The 18676-nt window shown below is 39.8% G+C and overlaps 1 pseudogene; it reads right to left on the reverse strand.

Moving 5' to 3' along the window:
• Positions 1-18676, reverse strand: part of LOC137769158 (formin-2-like) — a 42038-nt pseudogene that overhangs the window by 16169 nt on the left and 7193 nt on the right.

Below are 18676 nucleotides of genomic sequence, written 5' to 3' on the forward strand. Positions count from 1 at the left end.
AGACCTCAGACCTCACAAAAGGCAAGAAACTCCACACGTACCAGGGTAGGGCAAAAGAAAAAAGAAAAAACAGAGACAAAAGAATAGGGATGGGACCTGCACCAGTGGGAGGGAGCTGTGAAGGAGGAAAGGGGTCCACACACTAGGAAGTCCCTTCACGGGCGGAGGCTGTGGGTGGCGGAGGGGGGGAGCTTTGGACCCATGGAGGAGAGAGCAGCCACAGGGGTGCGGAGGACAAAGTGGAGAGGTTCCCACACAGGGGATCGGTGCCGACCAGCACTCACCAGCCCGAGAGGCTTGTCTGCTCACCCGCCAGGGCGGGTGGGGGCTGGGAGCTGAGACTCGGGCTTCGGTCGGATCCCAGGGAGAGGACTGGGGGTGGCTGCGCGAACACAGCCTGAAGGGGCTAGTGCACCACGGCTAGCCAGGAGGGAGTCCGGGAAAAGGTCTGGAGCTGCCGAAGAGGCAAGAGACCATTGTTTCGGGGTGCGTGAGGATAGGGGATTCAGAGCACCGCCTAAATGAGCTCCAGGGACGGGCGCGAGCCACAGCAATCAGCGCGGACCCCAGAGACGAGCATGAGACGCTAAGGCCGCTGCTGCCACCACCAAGAAGCTTGTGTACGAGCACAGGTCACTCTCCACACCGCCCCTCCTGGGAGCCTGTGCAGCCCGCCACTGCCAGGGTCCCGTGATCCAGGGACAACTTCCCCAGGAGAACGCACTGTGCACCTCAGGCTGGTGCAATGTCACACTGGTCTCTGCTGCCACAGACTCACCCCAAATCTGTGCCCCTCCCTTCCCCCGGCCTGAGTGAGCCAGAGCCCCGGAATCAGCTGCTCCTTTAACCCTGTCCTGTCTGAGCAAAGAGACACCCTCAGGCCACCTACACAAAGAGGCGGGTCCAAATCCAAAGCTGAATCCCAGGAGCTGTGTGAACAAAGAAGAGAAAGGGAAATTTCTCTCAGCAGCCTCAGGAGCAGCAGATTAAATCTCCACAGTCAACTTTATGTACCCTGCATCTGTGGAATACCAGAATAAACAACGAATCATCCCAAATTGAGGAGGTGGACTTTGGGAGCAAAGATATATATTTTTTTCCCTTTTTCTCTATTTGTGAGTGTGTATGTGTGTGCTTCTGTGTGTGATTTTGTCTGTATAGTTTTGCTTTTATCATTTGTCTTAGGGTTCTATCCGTCCGTTTTTTGTTTTTTTTTTTGTTTTTCTTAATAATTATTTTTTTACTTTTTATTTTAATAAATTTATTCTATTTTATTTTACTTTATTTTTCTGTTTTATTTTATCTTATTTCTTTCATTCTTTCTATTTTTTCTCCCTTTTATGCTGAGCCATGTGGATGAAAGGCTCTTGGTGTTCAAGCCAGGCGTCAGGGCCGTGTCTCTGAGGTGGGAGAGCCAACTGGTCCACAAGACACCTCCCAGCTCCACATAATATCAAATGGTGAAAATCTCCCAGAGATCTATATCTCAACAACAAGACCCAGCTTCACTCAACGACCAGCAAGCTACAGTGCTGGACACCCTATGCCAAACAACTAGCAAGACAGGAACATAACCCCATCCATTAGCAGAGAGGCAGCCTAAAATCATAATAAGGCCACAGGCACCCCAGAACACACCACCAGATGTGGACCTATGCACCAGAAAGACAAGATCCAGCCTCATCCAGCAGAACACAGGCACTAGTCCCCTCCACCAGGAAGCCTACACAACCCACTGAACCAGCCTTAGCCACTTGGGACAGACACCAAAAACAAAGGGAACTACGAACCTGCAGCCTGAAAAAAGGAGACCCCAAACACAGTAAGTTAAGCAAAATGAGAAGACAGAAAAACACACAGCAGATGAAGGAGCAAGGTAAAAACCCACCAGACTTAACAAATGAAGAGGAAATAGGCAGTCTACCTGAAAAAGAATTCAGAATAATGATAGTAAAGCTGATCCAAAATCTTGGAAATAGAATAGACAAAATACAAGAAATGTTTAAGAAGGACCTAGAAGAACTAAAGAGCAAACAAACAATGATGAACAACACAATAAATGAAATTAGAAATTCTCTACAAGGGATCAATAGCAGAATAACTGAGGCAGAAGAACGGATAGGTGACCTGGAAGATAAAATAGTGGAAGAAACTACTGCAGAGCAGAATAAAGAAAAAAGAATGAAAAGAACTGAGGACAGTCTCAGAGACCTCTGGGACAACATTAAATGCACCAACATTTGAATTATAGGAATCCCAGAAGAAAAAGACAAAATAGAAAGGGACTGAGAAAATACTTGAAGAGATTATAGTTGAAAACGTCCCTAATATGGGAAAGGAAATAGTCAATGAAGTCCAAGAAGCACAGAGAGTCCCATACAGGATTAATCCAAGGAGCAACACGACAAGACACATATTAATCAAACTATCAAAAATTAAATACAAAGAAAAAATATTAAAAGCAGCAAGGGAAAAACCACAAATAACACACAAGGGAATCCCCATAAGGTTAACAGCTGATCTTTCAGCAGAAACTCTGCAAGCCAGAAGGGAGTGGCAGGACATATTTAAAGTGATGAAGGAGAAAAACATACAACCAAGATTACTCTACCCAGCAAGGATCTCATTCAGATTTGATGGAGAAATTAAAACCTTTACTGACAAGCAAGAGCTAAGAAAATTCAGCACCACCAAACAAGCTTTACAACAAATGCTAAAGGAACTTCTCTAGGCAGGAAACACAAGAGAAGGAAAAGACCTAAAATAACAAACCCAAAACATTTAAGAAAATGGGAATAGGAACATACATATCGATAATCACCTAAATGTAAATGGATTAAATGCTCCAACCAAAAGATATAGACTGGCTGAATGGATACAAAAACAAGACCTGTATATATGCTGTCTACAAGAGACCCACTTCAGACCTAGGGACACATACAGACTGAAAGTGAGGGGATGGAAAAAGATATTCCATGCAAATGGAAATCAAAAGAAAGCTGGAGTAGCAATTCTCATATCAGACAAAATAGACTTTAAAATAAAGACTATTACAAGAGACAAAGAAGGACACTATATAATGATCAAGGGATTGATCCAAGAAGAAGGTATAACAATTGTAAATATTTATGCACCCAATATAGGAGCACCTCAATACATAAGGCAAATACTAACAGCCATAAAAGGGGAAATCGACAGTATCACAATCATTGTAGGGGACTTTAACAGCCCACTTTCACCAATGGACAGATCATCCAAAATGAAAATAAATAAGGAAACACAAGCTTTAAACGTTACATTAAAATAGATGGACTTAATTGATATTTATAGGACATTCCATCCAAAAACAACAGAATACATATTCTTCTCACATGCTCATTGAACATTCTCCAGAATAGATTTTATCTTGGGTCACAAATCAAGCTTTCGTAAATTTAAGAAAATTGAAATCGTATCAAGTATCCTTTCTGACCACAACACTATGAAACTAGATATCAATTACAGGAAAAAACCTGTAAAAAATACAAGCATACGGACGCTAAACAATACACTACTTAATAACCAAGAGATCACTGAAGATATCAAAGAGGAAATAAAAAAATACTTAGAAACAAATGACAATGAAAACACGAAGACCCAAAAGGTGTGGGATGCAGCAAAAGCAGTTCTAAGAGGGAAGTTTATAGCAATACAATCCTACCTTAAGAAATAAGAAACATCTCAAATAAACAACCTAACCTTACACCTAAAGCAATTAGAGAAAGAAGAACAAAGAAACGCCAAAGTTAGTAGAAGGAAATAAATCAAAAAGATCAGATCAGAAATAAATGAAAAAGAAATGAGGGAAATGATAGCAAAGATGAATAAAACTAAAACCTGGTTCTTTGCGAAGATAAACAAAATTGATAAAACATTAGCCAGACTCATCAAGAAAAAAAGGGAGAAGACTCAAATCAATAGAATTAGAAATGAAAAAGGAGAACAATTGACACTGCAGAAATACAAAGGATCATGAGAGATTATTACAAGCAACTCTATGCCAATAAAACGGACAACCTGGAAGAAATGGACAAATTCTTAGAAATGCACAACTTTCCTAGACTGAACCAGGAAGAAATAGAAAATATAAACAGACCAATCACAAGCACTGAAATTGAAACTGTGATTAAAAATCTTCCAATAAACAAAAAAGCCCAGGACCAGATGGTTTCACAGGAAAATTCTATCAAACATTTAGAGATGTGCTAACACCTATACTTCTCAAACTCTTCCAAAATATAGCAGAGGGAGGAACACTCCCAAACTCATTCTACAAGGCCACCATCACCCTGATACCAAAACCAGACAAAGATGTCACAAAGAAAGAAAACTACAGGCCAATATCACTGATGAACATAGATGCAAAAATCCTCAACAAAATACCAAGAGACAGAATCTGACAGCACATTAAAAGGATCATACACCATGATCAAGTGGGGTTTATTCCAGGAATGCAAGGATTCTTCAATATACGCAAATCAACAAATGTGATACACCATATTAACAAATTAAGGAGAAAAACCATATGATCATTTCAATCGATGCAGAGAAAGCTTTCAACAAAATTCAACATCCATTTATGATAAAAACCCTGCAGAAAGTAGGCATAGAGGGAAGTTTCCTCAACACAGTAAAGGCCATATATGACAAACCCACAGCCAACATCGTCCTCAATGGTGAAAAACTGAAATCATTTCCACTAAGTTCAGGAAGAAGACAAGGTTGTCCACTCTCACCACTATTATTCACCGTAGTTTTGGAAGTTTTAGCCACAGCAATCAGAGAAGAAAAAGAAATAAAAGGAATCCAAATTGGAAAATAAGAAGTAAAACTGTCACTGCTTGCAGATGACATGAGAATTGCATATGACATGACATTCATAGAGAATCCTAAAGATGCTACCAGAACACTACTAGAACTAATCAATGAATTTGGTAAAGTAGCAGGATACAAAATTAAGGCACAGAAATCTCTAGCATTCCTATACACTAATGATGAAAAATCTGAAAGTGAAATTAAGAAAACACTCCCATTTTCCATTGCAACAAAAAGAATAAAATATCTAGGAATAAACCTACCTAAGGAGACAAAAGTCCTGCATGCAGAAAATTATAAGACACTGATGAAAGAAATTAAAAATGATACAAATAGATGGAGAGATATATGATGTTCTTAGATGGGAAGAATCAACATTGTGAAAATGACTCTACTACCCAAAGCAATCTACAGATTCAATGCAATCCCTATCAAACTACCACTGGCATTTTTCACAGAACTAGAACAAAAAATTTCACTATTTGTATGGAAACACAAAAGACTCTGAATAGCCAAAGCAATCTTGAGAAAGAAAAACGGAGCTGGAGGAATCAGGCTCCCTGACTTCAGACTATACTACAAAGCTACAGTAATCAAGACAGTATGGTACTGGCACAAAAACAAAAATATAGATCAATGGAACAGGATAGAAAGATCAGAGATAAACCCACGTATATATGGTCACCTTATCTTTGATAAAGGAGGCAAGAATATACAGTGGAGAAAAGAAAATCTCTTCAATAAGTGGTGCTGGGAAAAGTGGACAGGTACATGTAAAAGTATGAAATTAAAACACTCCCTAACACCAAACACAAAAATAAACTCAAAATGGATTAAAGACTTAAATGTAAGGCCAGACACTATCAAACTCTTAGAGGAAAACATAGGCAGAACACTCTATGATATAAATCACAGCAAGATCCTTTTTGACCCAGCTCCTAGAGAATTGGAAATAAAAACAAAAATAAACAAATGGGACCTAATGAAACTTAAAATCCTTTGCACAGCAAAGGAAACCATAAACAAGAACAAAAGACAACCCTCAGAATGGGAGAAAATATTTGCAAATGAAGCAACTAACAAAGGATTAATCTCCAAAATTTACAAGCAGCTCAATCAGCTCAATAACAAAAAAACAAAAAACCCAATCCAAAAATGGGCAGAAGACCTAAATAGACATTTCTCCAAAGAAGATATACAGATTGCCAACAAACACATGAAAGAATGCTCAGCATCATTAATCATTAGAGAAATACAAATCAGAACTACAAAGAGATATCGTCTCACACCAGTCAGAATGGCCACCATCAAATAATCTACAAACAATGAAATCTGGAGAGGGTGTGGAGAAAAGGGAACCCTCTTGCACTGTTGGTGGGAATGTAAATTGATACAGCCACTATGGAGAAAACTATGGAGGTTCCTTAAAAAACTAAAAATAGAACTACCATATGACCCAGCAATCCCACTACTGGGCATATACCCTGAGAAAACCATAATTCGAAAAGAGTCATGTACCAAAATGTTCATTGCAGCTCTATTTACAATAGCCAGGACATGGACGCAACCTAAGTGTCCATCATCAGATGAATGGATAAAGAAGGTTTGGCACGTATATACAATGGAATATTACTCAGCCATAAAAAGAAACGAAATTGAATTATTTGTATTGAGGTGGATGGGCCTAGAGTCTGTCATACAGAGTGAAGTAAGTCAGAAAGAGAAAAACAAATACCGTATGCGAACACATATATATGGAATCTAAAAAAAAAAAAAAAGGTCATGAAGAACCTAGGGGCAAGATGGGAATAAAGACACAGACCTACTAGAGAATGGACTTGAGGATATGGGGAGAGGAAGGGTAAGCTGTGACAAAGTGAGAGAGGGGCATGGACATACATACACTACCAAACATAAAATAGATAGCTAGTGGGAAGCAGCCGCATAGCACAGGGAGATCAGCGCAGTGCTTTGTGACCACCTTCAGGGATGGGATAGGGATGGTGGGAGGGAGGGAGATGCAAGAAGCAAGTGATATGGGAACATATGTATATGTATAACTGATTCACTTTGTTATAAAGCAGAAACTAACACACCATTGTAAAGCAATTATACTCCAATAAAGATGTTTAATAAAAAAAAAAGAAGCAAGGCACTCTGTGAAAAACAGAACTGTACTTTTTTTAAAAGAGTAGTGAAGCTCTAAAGTTAGTAAAATCGACACAATTTAACACAAAGTTAAACATGTGTCTGTGATGTAATCAGCTTCAATCTATGCCTCTAAAACATATCTTGACATCAGTCTCTTATAAATGGTATAAATACAGTAGAATAACTTAAAATAAACTTCTCACCTCATCTATTTGATGATTTTGGCATGAGATGGTATTAAAGAGCCGCAGGGTGATTACACGTGCAAAAGTCTAATTTTTGTCATAGTGGAGATAACAGGAAGTATAAAGTCAAACAGACCTATGCTCATACCATGGCTCTTACCCTTTATCAATTTTTGACCTGAAGCAAGTTAACTCCTATAAACATCATTTTCTTATCAGTTAAATATGAATTATAATAGTTGCTTTAAAGGGTTATTATAAGAATCGCATAAGATAATGCAGTAAAAGAACAGGTGCACAGTACATAGGTAATTAATTCTAGTTTCCTGAATCCCTTTTATGGTGGTTACTTTAGGCTCTTATGAAAGAGACACACATCATCTCAGAAACGAACCAGTCCCTAAGTAAACTTATGATTGATAAAGAGTCACTGATTCCAAGAGTACATGATGTCATTACTGAGTGCTCGGCTTCAACTGCTTCCCAATAATGTTACCACCCAATTAATTTATTATGTTTTCTAGCTTCTAGACACTTCACTGGCAACAAGGAAATGAGAAGGTGTGAAATTTAAATCAATCTATTTCCCCCTTGAGTTTCCAAGCTGTAATCTCAGGTGTTTTAAAATTACCCAGTTCATCAGGTTTTCCACTTATTATTGGTTCAGAGCTCAAGAAACATAGAAAATCATTATAATTTTACACACATGAATATCTACTTTGAATTATTCCAGCTGGAATCTTAATACACAGAGCAATGTTGCTGGTGTTTGGTCACTGTTGATAGTGTAGAATACTTTTTGTCCAGGTTTTCTTTGGCATTATCAATATAACAGAGAATTCAGTAATATACGCCCTGGAAATATGAACTAGAAAAATCTAACATATTATCCCGTATCACAACTTAGTCATGCCAAAAAATGTGTTGCAAAAATAATGAGAAGATATTCTGAGGGCACTATTTTTCTTAATTATTTCTCTTAACCTCTTTTTATTTTTCTTCATTGTATTCACTACTGGCTAATCATGACACAGTTAATGAACTACCAGCTAAGTCCACCAGGGCTCTGCAAGTGCCCCAGCCTGACGGAAGTCTCTGCTCTAAAAAACAAAACAAAAAACAAAAAACAAAAAAAACAAAAAAAAAAACAACAAAAAAAGAAGAAGCTGGGAAAACCTGTTTTATGACATTATCCTTAAGAGTAACTTTACTCTTATGAAAGTGACCAGTCTAGCTATATTTCTGAAAAGCACCAGATAATCTATAAAATGAAGTTCTCAACCAATTTATTTCCTTATTTATCCTCCAAGAGAAGCAAACTTTCATGTATGATGCAGGGCTGCTTATTTTGAAAAGGGAAGTCATTTTATACTTTCAAAAGTTCTCAAAAATCATCATATTCTTTGATTTTTCAGAGAAGAACACTGTGTCCCAGATAGCCTGAGTATGTTGTCACAAACTGACCAGAAACTGACGGGGGCCTGGAACCGAGGAAGCAGCCATCTCATTTTCTACTCAGACCCCACTCCAGAAAACACGCTTCTTGGTGGTAATTTCTAACACTAAGGTATTTTCAAAGGTAGAGTTGAGGAATGTATAAATAAATTTTAAAAATGGCTTTATACCCCAAAGAGCAATTGCTAACCACAATTACTATTCCATATAAGTGTTTCCTATTTTTGCAGGAAGTGCATTTTGGTGCAAGAAACAAAGGCTTTGGGCTTCCCTGGTGGCGCAGTGGTTGAGAGTCTGCCTGCTAATGCAGGGGATGCGGGTTCGAGCCCTGGTCTGGGAGGATCCCACATGCTGCAGAGCAGCTAGGCCCGTGAGCCACAAGTACTGAGCCTGCACGTCTGGAGCCTGTGCTCCACAACAAGAGAGGCTGCAATAGTGAGAGGCCCACGCACCGCGATGAAGAGTGGCCCCCGTTTGCCACAACTAGAGAAAGCCCTCGCACAGAAACAAAGACCCAACACAGCCATAAAAATAAATAAATAAATAAATAAAAATTAAAAAAAAAGAAACAAAGGCTTTAATGTGGCTTCTTTAGTAACAGAATAAGAAAGTTTCTGCTGAAATTAAACACACACTAACTAATGTTTCACCCACCAAAGCAACTTAAGAATATTATTTGGTTTTAGAAAAGCCCTGGCACATCTTTAAAAAAATCATATCCACGTGATTATTAGTGCAACCAGGTCCATTCTGTGCAACAGTGGCTGCTGTTTCCTGCTGAAGCCAGCACTTGTGGGCCCAGCTCTCCAGCAGGACATGGAACAATATGGATGCTGAGGAGTTTGTGCCCAGTGCCACTTCCAGGCTAATTTCCTTCACAAAGTCTGAATGGAAGAAAACCCCCTCCCACCTGACTGGAGTCCCCTGCAAGCTGAGAAACACGGCCGCCTAGCTGGCTGGGCAGATGGAAAGATAAAGCAGAGGCAAATAAGAGAGAAAGGGATCTGATATCCTAATTAAATCTTCTTACCTGCTGAGCAGTATCTGAACATTTTTTCAGAGTTTCTAAAACAGCATATTGAGACTCTGGGCTGAAAAGGAAGAAGACAGGCAATATGTTAAAGAGAAAATTTTCCCATTTCTTCGATTGCAAAATGAAACTAACTATAATATACCTTCAGCCATAATAAGCACAGAAACACCCAGGCTACCTTTCAGTTATACCTCCGTGTTATGAGGACATGATTGCTGTTGAGTACATGTAACACACAAAATGACACACTCATGTCATTAGGCATTTTTTAAATTAGCTCTACCCCCTTCTTTACACATCAGTCATAATAATTTGTCTCAATAGCTAGTTTCTACTTTGTTCCAGGAAGTATCTGCCAAGACATTCACAGTTCATATTATTCACTTAAGTCTGTACAGTGACAGAAGCCAACTCCCCAGTCTGGAAGGGTGGGATATTGGATGACTTACCTGACTATTGACAACTGACCTTCCACTTTCAGTGAGAGGTAATGAGTGCTCACCAAGAGGCAATGAGTAATTGTCATTTGAGAACCTACAGGACTGAAAATTCTTCATGCTGGAAAACCTAAGGGATAACCAAGGCCATGTTTTCTTTTGTTTTCTAAGGTAGGGGATACTTTCTTCTAAGTGAAGCTTGCACGGGAGTTACATAAAAACCTAAGAGAACCTCCAGGAACCCCCAGCACTCTGTGGATGGGAGTCTGAGAACGACTCCCCTTGCCCATCCTGGGCATCTGCGGTGAGGAACCGAGGCCCTGACACAGCGGCTGGTGGCGATACAAAGACGAATCTGTCTCCTGACCTTCACTCTGCTCCCTGCCCTCAACTGGCATGCAGACCAGACAACTGACAGCACACAGCTGTCGCTCTGGGGAATACTTCAGACCTTCCCAGTTCAGCAGCATTTTAGTTCATGTATGTGACAATGCATAGAAAAAGTAAAAGGCATTCATGGTTTAAATCGTACAACATATTGCTAAACTACATAGAAAGTTCTCATTTCACTTGGATTAAAACGTCGTCTCCACCTAGGCCCACGGACCTCCTTCCATCTGCCTATACCCCTACCTCTCTGGCTCCACACCCGCTCACAGGGCTCTGGCCACACTGGCCTTCCTGCCACCCTGTAACACGCCAGTCCCGCTCCAGCCACAGGATCTCCCACGGAGCCAGGGGGAGAATGTCTGCCCTCGCCCCCACCCGCTCCCGGGAGCCCCCCGTTCCCTCTCTCTCTCCACAGTGTGGATCCTCTAAGGAAATGCTGCAGAACTCACTTGTTTGCTGACCTCACTCTCACCTCGACTAAGTCAAACGCTGTGAAGAGAGAGAGTTTGTAGATTCTTCCTTAATGAGTCCCCAGCACCCACAACACTGCCTGACGCACCACAGATGTTAAAAATATGTGTTGAGTAGTTGTGGGAGGGGATGAAAGGAGAGATCAAAGAATGAAGAAACCATGGAAGCGAAGCAGCAACCCCAGGAAAGTGGGCACTGGGCAGTCATTAGGCCTGCACCTGAGCTCAGAGAGCATCTTTCAGAACAAAATCACTCAGAACAGCATGACATAATCACTCACCAACACCTGTCACTGTGGCAACAGAATATTAACACTGCAGGCATTTTCCCAAATGCTGCATTTCACTAAGTTAATCAAAACATTTGTCTCTTACCCTGACAAATTTCTACTCTGAACTCAACACCAGAGTTGGCCAGTTTTGAAGAAAGAGCTTTAACATCAAAGCAAAGACAGTGGAGACCTTCAAGATGGTGGAGGAGTAAGACATGGAGATCACCTTCCTCCCCACAAATACATCAGATATACATTTACCTGTGGAACAACTCCTACAAAACACCTACTGAATGCTGGAAGAAGACCTCAGACTTCCCAAAAGACAAGAAACTCCCCACGTACCAGGGTAGGGCAAAAGAAAAAAGAAAAAACAGAGACAAAATAATAGGGATGGGACCTGTACCTCTGGGAGGGAGCTGTGAAGGAGGAAAAGTTTCCACACACTAGGAAGCCCCTTCACTGGCGGAGACAGGGGGTGGGTGGGGTGGAAGCTTCAGAGTCACAGAGGAGAGTGCAGCAACAGGGGTGCAGAGGGCAAAGTGGAGAGATTCCTGCACAGAGGATGGGTGCCGACCAGCACTCACCAGCCCGAGAGGATTGTCTGCTCACCTGCCGGGAAGGGTGGGGGCTGGGAGCTGAGGCTCGGGCTTCGGAGGTCAGATCTCAGGGAGAGGACTGGGGTTGGCTGTGTGAACAGTCTGAAGGGGGCTAGTGAGCCACAGCTAACCAGGAGGGAGTCCGGGAAAAAGTCTGGAACTGCCGAACAGGCAAGAGACTTTTTCTTGTCTCTTCGTTTCACAGTGTGCGAGGAGAGGGGATACAGAGAACCACCTAAACGAGCTCCAGAGACGGGAGCAAGCTGCGGTATCAGTGCAGACCCCATGAGATGCTAAGGCTGCTGCTACAGCCACCAAGAAGCCTGTGTGCAAACACAGGTCACTATCCACACCTCCCCTCCTGGGAGCCTGTGCAGCCCGCCACTGCCAGGGTCCCGTGATCCAGGGACAACTTCCCCGGGAAAAAACACAGTGCACCTCAGGCTGTTGCAATGTCATGCTGGCCTCTGCCACCGCAGGCTCACCCTACATTCCATACCCATCCCTCCCCCTGGCCTGAATGAGCCAAAGCCCCCTAATCAGCTGTTACTTTAACCCCGTCCTGTCTGAACGAAGAACAGACACCCTCAGGTGACCTACATGCAGAGACGGGGCCAAATCCAAAGATGAACACAGGAGCTGTGCAAACAAAGAAGAGAAAGGGAAATTTCTCCCAGCAGCCTCAGGAGCAGCGGATTAAATCTCCACAATCAACTTGAACCCTGCATCTGTAGAATACCTGAATAGACAACAAATCATCCTAAATTAGGCAGTGGATTTGGGAAGCAACAATATATATATATATTTTTTTTCCTTTTTCTCTTTTTGTGAGTGTGTATGTCTGTGCTTCTGTGTGTGATTTTGTCAGTATAGCTTGGCTTTTACCATTTGTCCTAGGGTTCTTTCTGTCCTTTTTTTTTTTTTAGTAGTTTTAGCACTTGTTATCATAGGTGGATTTGTTTTTTGGTATGGTTGCTCTCTTCTTTCTTTGCCTCTTTCTTTTTTTTATTACTTTTTATTTTTTAATTTTTAATAATTATTTTTTATTTTTATTTTAATAACTTTAATTTTATTTTTCTTTCCTTCCTTTTTTTTCTCCCTTTTATTCTGAGCCAAGTAGATGACAGGCTCTTGGTGCTCCAGCCAGGTATCAGGCCTGTGCCTCTGAGGTGGGAGAGCTGAGTTCAGGATATTGGTCCACCAGAGACCTCCCAGCTGTGCATAATATCAAACAGTGAAAATCTCCCAGAGACCTCCATCTCAACGCCAAGACCCAGCTCCACTTAATGATGAGCAAGCTACAGTGCTGGACACCCTATGCCAGACAACTGGCAAAACAGGAACACAACCCCACCCAATAGCAGAAAGGCTGCCTAAAATCATAATAAGGTCATAGACACCCCAAAACACACCACCAGATGCGGACCTGTCCACCAGAAAGACAAGATCCAGCCTCATCCATGAGAACATAGTCACCATGCCCTCCACCAGGAAGCCTGAAAAACCCACTGAACCACACTTAGCCACTGGGGGCAGATACCAAAAACAACAGGAACTACGAACCTGCAGCCTGCAAAAAGGAGACCCCAAACACAGTAAGTTAAGCAAAATGAGAAGACAGAGAAACACACAGCAGATGAAGGAGCAAGGGAAAAATCCACCAGACCAAAAAAATGAGGAGGAAATAGGCAGTCTACCTGAAAAATAATTCAGAGTAATGATAGTAAAGATGATCCAAAATCTTTGAAATAGAATGGAGAAAATACAAGAAACGTTTAACAAAACCTAGAAAAACTAAAGACCAAACAAACAATGATGAACAACATAATAAATGAAATTTAAAATTCTCTAGAACAAATCAATAACAGAATAACTGAGGCAGAAGAACGGATAAGTGACCTGGAAGATAAAATAGTGGAAATAACTACAGAAGAGCAGAATAAAGAGCAAAGAATGTAAAGAATTCAGGACGCCAGTCCCTCTCATCAGGAAACTTGCACAGACCTCTTAGATAACCTCATCCACAAGAGGGCAGACAGCATAAGCAAGAAGAACTACAATCCTGCAGCCTGTGGAACAAAAACCACATTCAAAGAAAGATAGACAAGATGAAAAGGCAGAGGGCTATGTATGAGATGAAGGAACAAGATAAAACCCCAGAAAAACAACTAAATGAAGTGGAGATAGGCAAACTTCCAGTAAAATAATTCAGAATAATGATAGTGAAGGTGATCCAGGACCTCGGAAAAAAATGGAGGCAAGGATCAAGAAGATGCAAGAAATGTTTAACAAAGACCTAGAAGAATTAAAGAACAAACAAACAGAGATGAACAATACAATAACTGAAATAAAAACTACATAGAAGGAATCAATAGCAGAATAACTGAGGCAGAAGAACGGATAAGTGACCTGGAAGACAGAATGGTGGAATTCACTGATGTGCAACAGACTAAAGAAAACAGAGTGAAAAGAAATGAAGACAGCCTAAGAGACCTCTGGGACAACATTAAACGCAACAACATTCACATTATAGGGGTCCCAGGAGGAGAAGAGAGAGAGAAAGCACCGGAGAAAATATTTGAAGAGATTATAGTCGAAAATTCCCTAATAAGGGAAAGGAAATAGCCACCAAGTGCAGGAAGTGCAGAGAGTCCCATGCAGGGCAAACCCAAGGAGAAACACTCCGAGACACATCATAATCAAATTGACAAAAATTAAAGACAAAGAAAAATTATTGAAAGCTGCAAGGGAAAAACGAAAAATAACATACAAGGGAACTGCCATAAGGTTAACAGCTGATTTCTCAGCAGAAACTCTACAAGCCAGAAGCGAGTGGCATGATATACTTAAAGTGATGAAAAGGAAGAAGCGACAACCAAGATTACTCTACCCAGCAAGGATCTCTTTCAGATTCGATGGAGAAATCAAAAGCTTTAAAGACAAGCAAAAGCTAAGAGAATTCCGCACCACCAAACCAGCTCTACAACAAATTCTAAAGGAACTTCTCTAAGTGGGAAACACAAGAGAAGAAAATGAACTACAAAAACAAACACAAAATAATTAAGAAAATGGTCATAGGAACATACATATCGATAATAACCTTAAACGTGAATGGATTAAATGCTCCAATCAAAAGACACAGGCTTGCTAAATTGATACAAAAACAAGACCCATATATATGCTGTCTACAAGAGACCCACTTCAGACCTAGGGACACATACAGACTGAAAGTGTGGGGATGGAAAAAGACATTCCATGCAAATGGAAATCAAAGGAAAGCTAGAGTAGCAATACTCATATCAGATAAAATAGACTTTAAAATAAAGAATGTTACAAGAGACAAGGAAGGACACTACATAATGATCAAGGGATCAATCCAAGAAGAAGACATAAAAATTATAAATATATATGCACCCAACATAGGAGCACCTCAATACATAAGGCAACTGCTAACAGCTATAAAAGGGGAAATCAAAAGTAACACAATAATAGTGGGGGACTTTAACACCTCACTTACACCAATGGACAGATCATCCAAAATGAAAACAAATAAGGAAATAGAAACTTTAATGACAAAATATACCAGATAGATTTAATTGATTTTTACAGGACATTCCATCCAAAAACAGCAGATTACAATTTCTTCCCAAGTGCACATGGAACATTTTCCAGGATAGATCTCATCTTGGGTCACAAATCAAGCCTCAGTAAATTTAAGAAAATTGAAATCATATCAAGCATCTTTTCTGACCACAACGCTATGAGAATAGAAATCAATTACAGGGGAAAAAAGTAAAAATCAGAAACATGGAAGCTAAACAATATGTTACTAAATAACCAAGAGATCACTGAAGAAATCAGAGAGGAAATCAAAAGATACCCAGAGACAAGTGACCATGAAAACACGACGATCCAAAACCTATGGGATGCAGCAAAAGCAGTTATAAGAGGGAAGTTTGTAGCTTTACAAGCCTACCTCAAGAAACAAGAAAAATCTCAAATAAACAATGTAACCTTACACCTAAAGGAACTAGAGAAATAAGAACAAACAAAACCCAAAGTTAACAGAAGGAAAAAAATCATAAAGATCAGAGCAGAAATAAATGAAATAAAAACAAAGAAAACAATAGCAAAGATCAATAAAACTAAAAGCTGGTTCTTTGAGAAGATAAACAAAATTGATAAACCATTAGCCAGACTCATCAAGAAAAAGAGGGAGAGGACTCAAACCAATAAAATTAGAAATGAAAAAGTAGAAGTTACAACAGACACCGCAGAAATACAAAGCATCCTAAGAGACTACTACAAGCAACTCTATGACAATAAAATAGACAACCTGGAAGAAATGGACAAACTCTTAGAAAGGTATAACCTTCCAAGACTGAACCAGGAAGAATCAGAAAATATGAACAGACCAATCACAAGTAATGAAATTGAAACTGTGATTAAAAATCTTCCAACAAACAAAAGTCCAGGACCAGATGGCTTCACAGGTGAATTCTATCAAACATTTAGAGAAGAGCTAACACCAATCCTTCTCAAACTCTTTCAAAAAATTGCAGAGGAAGGAACACACCAAAACTCATTCTACGAGGCGACCATCACCCTGATACCAACACCAGACAAAGATACTACAAAAAAGGAAAATTACACACCAATATCACTGATGAATATAGATGCAAAAATCCTCAACAAAATACTAGCAAACAGAATCCAACAGCACATTAAAAGGACTATACACCAAGATCAAGTGGGATTTATCACAGGGATACAAAGATTCTTCAATATGTGCAAATCAATCAATATGATACACCATATTAACAAATTGAAAGATAAAAAACATATGATAATCTCAGTAGATTCAGAAAAAGCTTTTCAGAAAATTCAACACCAATTTATGATAAAAACTCTGCAGAAAGTAGACATAGAGGGAACCTACCTCAGCATAATAAAGGCCATATACGACAAACCCACAGAAAACATCATTCTCAATGGTGAAAAACTGAAAGCATTTCCTATAAGATCAAGAACAAGAAAAGGATGTCCACTCTCACCACTATTATTCAACATAGTTTTGGAAGTCCTAGACACAGCAATCAGAGAAGAAAAAGAAATAAAAGGAATACAAATTGGAAAAGAAGTAAAACTGTCACTATTTGCAGATTACATGATACTATACATAGAGAATCCTAAAGATGCTACCAGAAAACTACTAAATCTAATCAATGAATTTGGTAAAGTATCAGGATACAAGATTAATGCACAGAAGTCTTTTGCATTCCTATACAGTAATGATGAAATATTTGAAAGAGAAATTAAGGAAACACTCCCATTTACCATTGCAACAAAAAGAATAAAATACCTAGGAACAAACCTACCTAAGGAGACAAAAGACCTGTATGCAGAAAACTATAAGACACTGATGAAAGTAATTAAAGATGGTACAAACAGGTGGAGAGATATACCATGTTCTTGGATTGGAAGAATCAACATTGTGAAAATGACTATACTACCCAAAGCAATCTACAGATTCAATGCAATCCCTATCAAATTACCAATGGCATTTTTTATGGAACTAGAAGAAAAAAATATTAAAATATGTATGGAGACACAAAAGACCCCGAATAGCCAAAGCATTCTTGAGGGAAAGAAATGGAGCTGGAGGAATCAGACTCCCTGACTTCAGACTATACTACAAAGCTACAGTAATCAAGACAATATGGTACTGGCACAAAAACAGAAATATAGATCAATGTAACAAGATAGAAAGCCCAGAGATAAACCAAAGCACATATGGTCACCTTATCTTTGATAAAGGAGGCAAGCATATACAGTGGAGAAAAGACAGCCTCTTCAATAATTGGTGCTGGGAAAACTGGACAGGTACATGTAAAAGTATGAAATTAGAACACTCCCCAACACCATACACAAAAATAAACTCAAAATGGATTAAAGACTTAAATGTAAGGCCAAACACTGTCAAACTCTTAGAGGAAAACTTAGGCAGAACACTCTATGACATAAATCACAGCAAGATCCTTTTTGACCCAGCCCCTAAAGAAATGGAAGTAAAAACAAAAATAAACAAATGGGACCTAATGAAACTTAAAAGCTTTTGCACAGCAAAGGAAACCATAAACAAGAACAAAAGACAACACTCAGAATAGGAGAAAATATGTGCAAATGAAGGAACTGACAAAGGGTTAATCACCAAAATTTACAAGCAGCTCATGCAGCTCAATAACTAAAAAACAAACAACCCAATCCAAAAATGGGCAGAAGACCTAAATAGACATTTCTCTAAAGAAGATATACAGATTGCCAACAAACACATGAAAGAATGCTCAACATCATTAATCGTTAGAGAAATGCAAAACAAAACTACAATGAGATATCATCTCACACCAGTCAGAATGGCCATCATCAAAAAATCTAGAAACAATAAATGCTGGAGAGGGTGTGGAGGAAAGGGAACATTCTTGCACTGTTGGTGGGAATGTAAATTGATACAGCCACTATGGAGAAAACTATGGAGGTTCCTTTAAAAACTAAAAATAGAACTACCATATGACCCAGCAATCCCACTACCGGGCGTATACCCTGAGAAAACCATAGTTCAAAAAGAGTCATGTACCAAAATGTTCATTGCAGCTCTATTTACAATAGCCAGGACATGGAAGCAACCTAAGTGTCCATCATCAGATGAATGGATAAAGAAGGTGTGGCACATATATACAATGGAATATTACTCAGCCATAAAAAGAAACGAAATGGAGTTATTTGCAGTGAGGTGGATGGAGTTAGAGTCTGTCATACAGAGTGAAGTAAGT

Source organism: Eschrichtius robustus, chromosome 9, assembly GCF_028021215.1.
Source record: "Eschrichtius robustus isolate mEscRob2 chromosome 9, mEscRob2.pri, whole genome shotgun sequence".
Lineage (NCBI taxonomy): Eukaryota > Metazoa > Chordata > Mammalia > Artiodactyla > Eschrichtiidae > Eschrichtius > Eschrichtius robustus.